We start from the raw sequence: 10953 nt of genomic DNA, 5'->3' as shown, positions 1-10953 counted from the left end.
ACAGAGCCCAGTCCCCACGCCTCCTCCAACCGTGCTGCCCAGCCGCCCTCCGGCCTGGCATGGCTCCCCGCTCACTCAGGTTTGCAGCGGTGTGCAAGATCACCTGCCCCATGTGCAAGGCTGCAGGGTGTACCTGGGTGCAGGATGGTCCTTCTCCCCTCTGGGCAATCCCCAGATACACAGCCCAGGCTACCTACAATCTCCAGCACTAGTGGTTCCTAATGACAGGTTGGACAGGGATGGTTTAGCCTGCCATGAGCCCTTCCAGTCCTGTTGCTGGACCATTCCTATTGCTGTATATTTTCTTTTAAATACCGTAGTGCTGATGTACAACACTTGCATGAATTATATTCCTGGAATAATGACCAAAAGTAAAGGTCAGGTGGAGCCTGGGCACAACCAGCTGGAGGTCTGTGAAGGGAGTACAGGAAAGTAAAGGGGGCATGAGTTAATTTTCCTAATATAAACTCAAGGTGGGTGGGAGGAATGGGAGATGAGGTTATATTCAGGTTAGGAATCAGTTTAAAATCAGACCAGCTGTTCTTGGCCTAAGAAACAGGCTCTTTACTCTGCAGCTTCATCTGCAACCAGACTTAAAAATAAAGTCAGAGGTGGGCTTAGGTTTAGGAATTAAAGTCCCCAAATATTCAAACAGCCATGTTTGGTGTTTTGGCTTTGGACCTTTGCTAGTTTACAGGTCCTCGTCGTTTCTATAGCTGTCATCCCTGTTCTGGAAAGTGCCCCTTTGCAGTGACCAGCACGTGCAACTTCAGGGCTGCTGCTTCTGAATGACAAATTATAGAAAAATAGGGATCCTGCCTTGAGGAGGGGGTTGGTCTGGATGACTAGAGGTCCTTTCCAGACCACAGAAAGTGGCCCTGACGGAGATCCCAGAACCTCTCTCGGTTCCTGTTCCAGCGATGACACACTCTCAGGGTTTCTTCCTAACAGCCACCCTAAACTTACCTCTACCATTTCCACCCATCACATCCTGTCCCATCCCCTCTAGACGCAGGCAGCAGTTCATTTCCATCTTCCTGCGAACAGCCTCTTCATTTTTGCAGAGACTTCCCAGACCCTCCCCCAGCCATCTATTCTCACCACGAAATACTCCCATGCTTCCATTTGTATCACCTAATAAATGATGTCCCCCAAATCTATGGAATGCACTTCCTGCCGGATACAATAAATAATTCCTCGCTCTGTCACAGGCCCCATTGCAACCTCAGAGCCAAGGAGCGTGGAAGAGGTTGGCCTCATTGCAAGATGTGTCTACCGCGTGTCTGGGTCACTTCAGAAAGACACACCTACATGCAATGAGACGGCCTTCGCAGGGTGCTGCATGCACACCCATGAGTTTGCACAAGGCAGGGAGGCATGCCCAGCCTGGCTTTGGGCTGGCTGGAAGAGTCGTGTCTTGCACACAGCATGATCCTGCTTGTGCGCCACTGAAATCCTAGCACAAGTGTGCAGCAGTGCCAGTATTGCCTGGGGTCTCACTGCTCAGCACAGTAACGCGAGCAACACGTTACACCTGGCGCGTGGAAGAGCTTCTTACACTTACCCCTGCAGCTTCCGAAGGCCGGAGAGGGAAGAGGGGCAGGGGATGCTCCGGTCTGGATCGGCCCTGCATAAATACTCTTCCCCTGCATAGCCACTCTGTGCCACGGAGCCAGGACACTGGGCTGGAAGGGCGGGGGTCTGTTCCCTACATTTTTTCCCTTTGCCAGCCAAACATAATGCTAGCAGCAATTAGCATTTCCATAGTGCAGACTCTCCAATACGTGTGGACAGCCTACTCACGCACAGTGTTCAGTGAGCGTCTGTAGCCCCGGGGCTGTCGCAGGGACCTCCACAGAGACACCGGCACGGTGCTCTTGCCATGCAGTGGTACATCCATTACTGCCGTTCGTCCCCTGTCCAGAGGCTCGGACATCTCAGCCTGCTGAGGTTTTTGCTTAAGACCTCCTTGAGCAAAATGGCTAACTCATTGGCTTCGTCCCTCTGGAAGTTGAGACGGTCTCTCTTCTAGATCCCTCCCAGCCCTGGTCCTGCGTCACCCCAGAGGGATGCATGCTGCAACTCATGCAACTGCAGGCCTGCTGCTTCTGATGCCACTGCTGTTTGTGACCATGGTGTCAGGACGAGACTCATTTTCATGAAGTGGTAGCAGATCCTCGAACACCATAAAAAGTTTTTTGCTCCTTCTTGTCCAGCTTTTGATACGTTTGCAAGTCCCTAGTACCTCGGCCAAGTTTCTAGGTATGCAGGCATGCAAGTTTTCAGTTTTCTGCAGGACAAAATGTCAGAAAATGGTAGTTCACACTCCCTGGGCCTCATTTTGGAAGTGAACAACTCGGAATACAAATCGGAGTCTGACTCCGCAGCCTTCTGCCCCGTCTCTTTTTTTGGAGACCTTTGGTTTTCTCTCATATCTGCAGCTCTACATGCTTCAGGCTGGGCTGGATGACATCTGCTGCTCTGCAAATTTGAACTGCTTTGTCCAGAGCTGACTCTGGGTCTTCCAGGCCCCGAGTGTCTGGGACTCGGCCACAAAAACGTCAAGACAGACTCTTCCGCCTCAGCTCGGTCGCAGACTCGTCTGTATTTTCACCTTCCTTTTTGTGCCCTCTGTAAAGCCTGTCGTCTGGATGTTTCATTTTTACGTGGTGCACAGCACTCCTCGCATTTCCACAGCACAGCTTGGTCGTTAGCCTCCTCGGCCTGAGCTAACCGATCATTATTCAATATATGGACCGCTGTCACGAGAAATAAAGCTGCCTTCTGAACATCCTCCTTTCTTGTAGTATGCAGTACTTGCAAAGACAGAGCGAGGGACTATTAAATCCTCGTTGTACTCCGCTTTTCCAAACGATGGCACTTGTGGCGCTCCCTGGCTCTTCTCAACGCGGCGTGTCCGGCAGCACGAGGAATCTGACACGGGTCCATTTGGCGTGGGACTATTCAGCCCCGAGCGCATCCATAGCACCCACCTGGGCCTGAGCGGCTCCTTCAGGACAAGAGCCTCTGCAAGGTGCAGTTCTCCGCGGCGGTGGCACTCACATCGGCCACGGCGCCGAGGGCTGTGCTTTCACAGCAAGTTGCTCCGAGTCCCATCTGCGTGTTCACTGTAAACTCTCAAGTGGCCCTAAGATCCCCCCGACAAGCCTGGGTTTGTGCCATGACAGTCCCGTACACGTTAGAAACGGCGTGCGTTTGCAAGTCTATCGTATCACATCAGTGCAACGCAGGATGTGTAAATACATACACTGCTCATTGAGCCCTTACAGAAGCCCAAGCAGCGGGGATTAAATGAGCAAACAGATGAGAACGAGACCGCAAGAGGAGCTGGCCAGGGATTTCTCGAACGAGGGTTTCTTCCTCCAAAAAGGCTGATTCGTGGAGATGGGAGCTCTTCGTAGCAGCTTCCGTGGAGAAGGTTACTCAGGTGCGGGCAGGGGTATCGGGCCAAACACCCACCGGACCACCGAGTGCATGCGTCTGCTTGGGATCAGGGCCTCGACCCTATGGGTGCCGAGAGCCCCCGCCAAGGACTCAGTAGCTGGCCTCACTTGCTCTCTCCTCCGAACGCAACAAAACCTCAGCATTTTCCACAAAGTCAAACCCGTCTTTTGGGGCCAGCAGCGAGCACCGCAACGAACAACAGGGGCTCGACACCATCCAAGCAGCCCCTGGCGCTCGGAGAGCGCTCCCAGGGCTTTTCACACGTGAGTGCTCTAGCACTTGAGCAGGTGAACAATTACAGCAGATGGGTGATGAATACTGCCATTTTGCAGGTGGGGAAACTGAGGCACGGGGCCATTCCATACAGGAAGCAGCCAGGGACACAGAGCATGCCAGACTAGATGATCCAGGGACCAGATTTCACTCTCACGAGCAATGAAGGGAGCGAGGTCCAGAAGGGAGATCCAGACGCTGAAGTGACCAGTGAGGGCCGATGGCACCGCGGGTCTCGCTCCCAGGCTGCCCACGGACACGTGGCCTCCGGACTAGCCCTGCAGGCTCCACCATGAGGGAGCTGAGCCTGTGCCCCAGCGTGCCGTACGCCCGCCTGGGGGGCTGCTCCGCGGTGGTGAAGAACTGCTATCGACACGAGCTTCCCTGCTCCAGGCTGCCGGCGAGGGAGGCATGGCCCCACCAGTGACTTTTGCAGCAAAGACCAGGTCGTTTCACAGTCGAGACCCTCCTCTGGGCTGGATTCACACCCAGCACCTGGCAAGAGGGCCACCCAAGGGTCCCCAAATCAGATGTTGCTTTATTTTTATGGGGACTCTTGCCGTTCTCATCAGCGCTGCGCCCGATGGCGCCAGGAGGGCACCAGGGTGTGGGATGTGGCATGGAGGGAAATGCCAAATACCGGCAGGGGATCCCCCGCTAGAAGCTGTCTGCACCTTGTTGGGGCGTGTGTAGACGAAACAAAATTTCCCATTTACATCGACGCAACTGCATTTGTGTTTGCACGACCCGGGAGTTCCCGCTGCTTTAAAGTCCATTTAGCGCCTTATACTAACACTACTCGTGTCGTGCAAACAAAAATGCACCGCACCAAAAAAAGCCGCATTAAAATTGTCGGGCGGTCTACATCAACCCCCCGTGTCATGTACACATGCCCTTTAGATGCTATTAGTGCTGTCGCCGATGGGTCCTGGGCCCGGCATGAGGACTGCCAGAGGCAGCGCTGATGGGAAGAGGAGAGTGCCCCAAAAATGCCACAAGCTCATCCTAACACAGGGGTCTCCTGCCATCCACCTCTGAGGCAGCTTTCAGCCCCATTGCACCTGACCCCAGGACCCCAAACAGCACCTGGAGGCCACTGCAGACAGAGGGGCAAGTTACCATCTTTATCCCTGCTTAAGGCCATGCACACAAGTATTTACTGCTGCTTAGTAAGTCCCTGCTCCCTTTCAACTCTCTCGGATCAGTTCATTTGTCTGTCACCGGCATGTGCGTACAGCACCTAGCGCAAAGGGATCCTCACCTGTGCTTGCAGCTTCCCAGCACCACCACAGTCCCCATAAAGAAAGAACATGGCCCCGGCACCACTCACCGCAGGACCCACCGCGTTGCCCTGTTTATCCCAGAGGAGACCCCAGGGGAACTCACAGATGGGGACTGAGGCACGGAGAGGCTAAGTGATTTGCCTGAGGTCACATGGGAAGTCTGTGGCAGGTCAGAGCCCTGAAACCCGGTCTCCCAGGTTCTAGCCCTAATTGCTTCCTTTCCTATCCTTGGCTCATTAAGGTATTTGTGGCTTCCAGGCATGGCAGGGAGCCGGCCTGTACCCAGGAAAGGAAAGGGCTGGTTTGCAATGCCTTGGCCGGTTCCTAATACAATGACGGCTCGTTGCAATCCGTGCTGTAGAAGAGCGCCTAGCAATTGAGATCGGAGTCCCTTTGTGCTGGGTGCTGTACAACCACCGGAGCAGGGGAGCCTCTGCCCCGAAGAGCATGCTGTGTCAAAACAGTAGGGGTCAGAGAGGCAAAGTGAGTCCACCAAGGTCACTGAGTAGGTCGGTGGCAGAGCTGGGAATAAGCCCTCCCCACAGATCTATTGACTACCTGTTGGTCCCCAGTGCCTCTCCTCACGTGGCTCTGCACCACCCCAGCACTGTGTTGTCTCCCCTGACCAGGTCAAGATCCTCTCCCGGTCTCTACACCGACTCCACCTCCCTGCTCCCCTGCATTGCCTGACCTGGTGCAGAGCTATCGTGTGTGGACGCAGCAGTCCTGCGGATGATGCTCGTAGGTGTAGGACCCAGACACGGTCCCTGCGCTGGCTCCCACACCAGGCAGCAACCAGAGAGGCCGTGAGCCTTGACGCTTTCAGAGCCAATGGCAAAGCCCACGGTTTCCACCAGTGCCTCCCAGTGCTTCCAGCTCAATCCCTGCGTGAAGAGAGCTCCTGAGACAGCAGGCCAGGGTGGCTAGAGATGGAGAGATGGCCTTAGCTTCACTTGAATATACCTTTCAGTGCTCAGGGGTTGGGTATATCATGGGATGTGATAGCTGCCCTGCAAGAACTGCACTGATGAGCATCTTACCTGAGACCCCCACAGCCGTCTGCAGCAGGGGGGTGCCCCTCGCCCCCATTTTACAGAGGCACACAGCCATCCAAGGCAATGCTGCAGCCCACAGGAAAGGCCTTCAGGGACGTGCCCGTGCCTGCGGCACAGCGAGGGACACTCAGCGTACCCTCCTCCCCACCTGCCGCTCTCATCGCAGGAGCATCTTTTTCAATTAGCCTCTGCAAATACCAATCTGGGTAATTGCTATGGCTGCATTTTGCTCATGCACAGGATCATCACGGAGACATTTGAGCCCAGCACATGCCACGATATTTAGACAGGTTTAAAAATGAGTGTGGTGTCTTCTCAACAGACCATGACGGCTCCTCTAGCTCTTAAAAGATGGCTTCCCCTGTGAAGAGCTATGGCCTCTCGCATCGTGGCAGCAGCACTTAGCATGGAGCCACCCCATGTCAGTGCAGATGTGCTCATTAAAATCACTTGAAACAAAGATTTTGCATGCTCGGTGGCCAAGCTCAAAGCACGCTGCTTTAGGTATTGTTTGCAGCAATGACAGAGGCTTAGCCCGCATCCCAAGCTAAAAAAATGTCATTTTGGATCATAAAAGACCTGTTTTTTTAAAAGAAGCTTTAAAGAGCAGCCAAGACGTGGGGGTCAGGAGTCGCATGGTCCTGGGAATCAGGACTCCTGGGTTTAAATCCAGCCCCAACTCACTGCATGACCCTGGCTAAGTCACCGAGCCTCTCTGCCTCAGTATCCCTTCTGCTACTCCTTTGCTGGGAGGGTAATCCAGGATTATACAAGTCAAGCTGAAGTTAGTGCGAGCAGTCCCATGCACTTGACTGGGAACTGAGTCTGACCCTCTGCAGATAAAGGAAGGAAATATTTCCACCGCTCCATTTATTTTCTGTAACTCGATTACATTTTTATGCATTTTCTGACCGGCACGATGCTCCAGCTGTGCACTTTGGATCCGGATTTGAGTGTCTTTGGCGCCCGGGGGGCTCTGGCGTGGATCCTCAGTTTCAGTGATGCATTCACAGGTGAGATTGCATGCCAGGTCCCATCCCGCGAGTCATGCATGGGGCTTGGCTCGGTGTTTGGGTTTGGGCTCACATATAATAAACTGCAGTGGGGTAAGAGGGGGATGTGACCAGCAAGACCAGCACCTGCCTTCTGTGCTATGTGGGGTTGGCCAACACTTATCGATATTCATGTTAATCATGATGATGAGACCCGAGTGTACCTGAAGGATGCTGTTAGCACTCCTAACTCCTGGGAGTTGTTCACTAGCCAATCCAGGACCAAAGGTCCAAGGTCACTCGTATCCTCTCTCCTTCTCACCCAGCGTGAGACAAGCTTCCTGCCCAGGCCAGGGCCTGTAACCATCGGCAGACACACAGGGCTCGTGCGGGTTTGCAAGTCAGTCGCTTCATGTCCCCTGCCTTGCTCAAGGCTGCAGACCCCCAATGGCCTTTCTGCACAGTTTGCACAGATCTGTAAAGGATACACTTCTCGCTCTCAGATGCTGGCAGCTTTTCCCCTGGTTCAGACTTGTCTGCTATTTTTCCAGAGCCTTGTAAAATAATAATCCCTGCATCATTTGTTATATAAAATCCAACATCGGGTTCATAGGGGACCCGGCTTGTCTGAATTATCGTGTAATGAGACATAACCGCAGTCGGCGCATCGGGGCGGTTTGACAAAAACAAAGGACTCTGGGGCTGAGCGATCTCGTTGGGGTGCTCCTTGCCAGGCACATTTTCTGCAGCCTGGTTATGAAGCCGTGGGAAGAGGGGTGGAGGGAAGTGCTGCCCTTTTGGGAGCTCTGACGGCGTTCGTGGGCCCTGAGATGAAACGCGGTCCCTCGGTCACGGCTTTCAAGCCCAAAGACTCTGAGCTCTGCCTCCTCCCTATTACGTCCCTAGCACGCCTCTGCCCGGCGCGCATCCTGTTAAGAACTGTCTAATCTGAAACAGCCTGCTTGTAAAGCCATTGATTTCTATATCCGTTTCCCCTTCTCTAGCAGGAAAAATCCAAGGGCTCTCTGGCTGCTGTTGCTTTCAAACACGCGTAAATGCAACCCAGGGGACAGGAGCGCTTGAAGGCATTCACTTGCCTTCCTTCACCAAGATCCTTTTGGTCTCTGATGGCACAATGAGTCCCTGCTCTACTTCAGATACCTGCGACTCGGGGTGAAGAGGGAGCCCAGGAGGTGGGTTCAGATTTGCAGAAGACGGCTTCTGAGGTGGACAGACACAAAAGGTGTATTCAAAATCACCTGGTGCATGTATTGCAGGCTGCAAATAAAACATTCGCGAGCTGTGCCTGGGAGCAGAAAGTCTGCAAAAAGGTTGTGTCCTGGAGTCCTCGTGCTCGTTCAGTAGGCTTTCCCGGGGTGGCTAACCCGGACGGACCTAACGTAACGTGTACCGCGGCTAGCACGGCAAGGTGCACAGCCCCGACTCGGGCACCCACGCTCTGTGTAATAATAACAGCGGTCGTCAGGAGCTGACCACAGACTGCCGGCATTGCGGGAGTGCGGAGAAGGAGCCTTTGTTGTACGTGCCTGTTTGTCTCGATGCTGGGCTGTGCTACTTTGTGCACAGTGAAATGAGTGTGCACACACGTGTGCGCGTGCACGCGTTTTCTTTTTTGCCCCTGGACATTCCTCTCCCAAGGTCCTGACCCCTTCGGGTTATTCAGTTTCCTGTGCACACGTGGCCTCTGACAGAGCAATTCCTGCTACGATTCTTGCACGACCCGGGGTTCGGGGTTGTCTCCGTGCCGAGCTCAGCTCAGCCCAAAAGCAAAGGGAGGAATCGTTTGGTTTCAGGTTTTCAGCTTGGATTTGGAGGAGTCCTAGACAGCCGGGGGGAGGGGGGAGATCCAGGATTTTGGCTGAGATCCAGGACCTTGCGGGCCCTTTGATTCTGTTCCCATAACTCCTGGCTCTGCACCGCCTGGTGTAATCGCTGATGTCTGTGCAAAATGAATGCCAATCGCTACCCTGCGGTGGGTAAAAAATTCTTATCTGGCAGCAGCTTGCATTCCCTTTGCAGAGGGGTAAATGAAGGCACAAAGTGCAAAGCAGAGGAATATCAGGTCATTAGCACATGGTCTTTAGCGCCAGAGGTCTGTGGAGTTGCATTATGCTGCCTGAAGTTCAAGGTATACAATCATTTCAGTGACATAAGGGCATTTTTTTCCCACTCCAATCTTAAAGTATTGTGCACTTTGCTGTGCTGCCCACCAGAAGGAGAAGCATTTAGTTGTCAAGTGAAGTGATTTCTGCAGCTGGCTGATATGTGAATTTCCTGAACTTGTAAGAGTCCTGTGGAAACGAGCGGCATTTTATACATCTAAGCTTTTATCATCTAAGGCCAGCAGTCATTTCTAGCCCCTGGCTCCGCAGGCAGAGCGCTGGGATAGGCTCAGCAGAACCTTTCCCCACTTTAATTATCTCTGAAAAGGCATGAGCTGCCCATAGAGCAAGAGGCCAGATGTGTCCAGTGGTTGCAGCTGCAGATGCCATAAAGACGTCACCCGGGAGGAAGGTTTTGGGAAGTCAGCCCCTGGCCCCTGATGCAAACACTTCGAGTTTTTGCTTGCACTGGGGTTACCTGGGTGAAGGTGGGACAAGGGACGGCAGCTGACAGGCTGCCAGGAGTCCCGCTGTTCTGCTTTCTCCCGGTGCTTTCTGCTTCTGGGGCCAGTTCTGGCTGTAGTTTTAGAGCAACAGAGAAACCTGGCAGCCTATTCGAGTGTGAGGGCACGGTAGTGGTATGTCTCCCTGTCAGGTGGCAGAGTAATGAGTCAGCCATAAAGAATCCAGCTGCAGTCAGCAAGGTCCTTCCCTTACGGGGTCCGACTGAACAAGCAAGCAAAATAAATTAACATAAGCAGAAAAGAGAAGAGACCGGGTCCCCCCGCTGAGGGGCCTGAGCGAAGAGCCCGGCTGGCATCGTGGCAGAGTCCTTGCTCAGCGTTCATTTGCCAAGGGAGTGGGAAGGGGAGCGAGCCCGCATTGCGCTGCAAGCCCCACGCCGCCTCTGCACCCGTCGCACCCCGGGGTGCCAGGCTCCCAAGGAAAAGCAGAGCAGACACCACTGGAGACAGACTTGCTGCAGGGCTCGGGGCTCGTGTGCATGTCACGGTCACTTCTGGAGCTGAGGAAGTCAAATCGCAAACCATTCCTCACCCGAAGTACTGTTCCCTAGGTCGTTAGGGCATCAGGAGCCCATCATAATGGGAAATGACTGGGAGGCCCGGCGAGTACTCCCTGTACCTCGCACTGGTCGGGAAAGTGTTGACTCAAGAGATTCCCAGGGGAAGATACAGAGATTTTTGACTCAGGAGTTGCCCAGGTCTAAGCAGCTTCCTTGGAGAGCCTCCTGCTCTTACACACGATGCTGCATGCATAGCCGGTCGCGGCACATCTGAGGGCCGCGTTCTCCTCCCAGGGGTGCAGCTGCATGCACTTTGCACGGGGAGGCTGATCTACCAAGTCGCGGCTAGCATGGCAACCTGTGCAAGTACTGCCGGCATCAAAAAGAGCCACATCTCAAGTAGCTCCTGCAGGGAACGACCTAACCCCTGCCTGGGCTGGACTCCATCACTGCTCCTAGCTCTCTGTGTTGCAGCCTTGTCCCTGTATGTCCGGGGCTTTGCAATGAGAGGGTCCCTGCCCCACAGAGCTGGCCCTAGGTCAGACTGAAGCTCGTACGGAGCCCCCTTTCCAAATCCCAGGGCAAGTCTGACCCTTTCCCGTGCCCACGTGGAGAGATGCATGGAGGAGGGCCTGGGGCCAGGCTCCCTACTCCCCATTTGCACCCCAGGCCGAGCTGTGCTGGGATGGAGGAGGGAGGCCTAGACCCTGCCCAGAGCTGTGGGATGGCATGGACAAA

The sequence above is a fragment of the Alligator sinensis genome, unplaced genomic scaffold, assembly GCF_000455745.1.
Source record: "Alligator sinensis unplaced genomic scaffold, ASM45574v1 scaffold697_1, whole genome shotgun sequence".
Classification (NCBI taxonomy): domain Eukaryota; kingdom Metazoa; phylum Chordata; order Crocodylia; family Alligatoridae; genus Alligator; species Alligator sinensis.
This window is presented reverse-complemented; position numbering follows the sequence as displayed.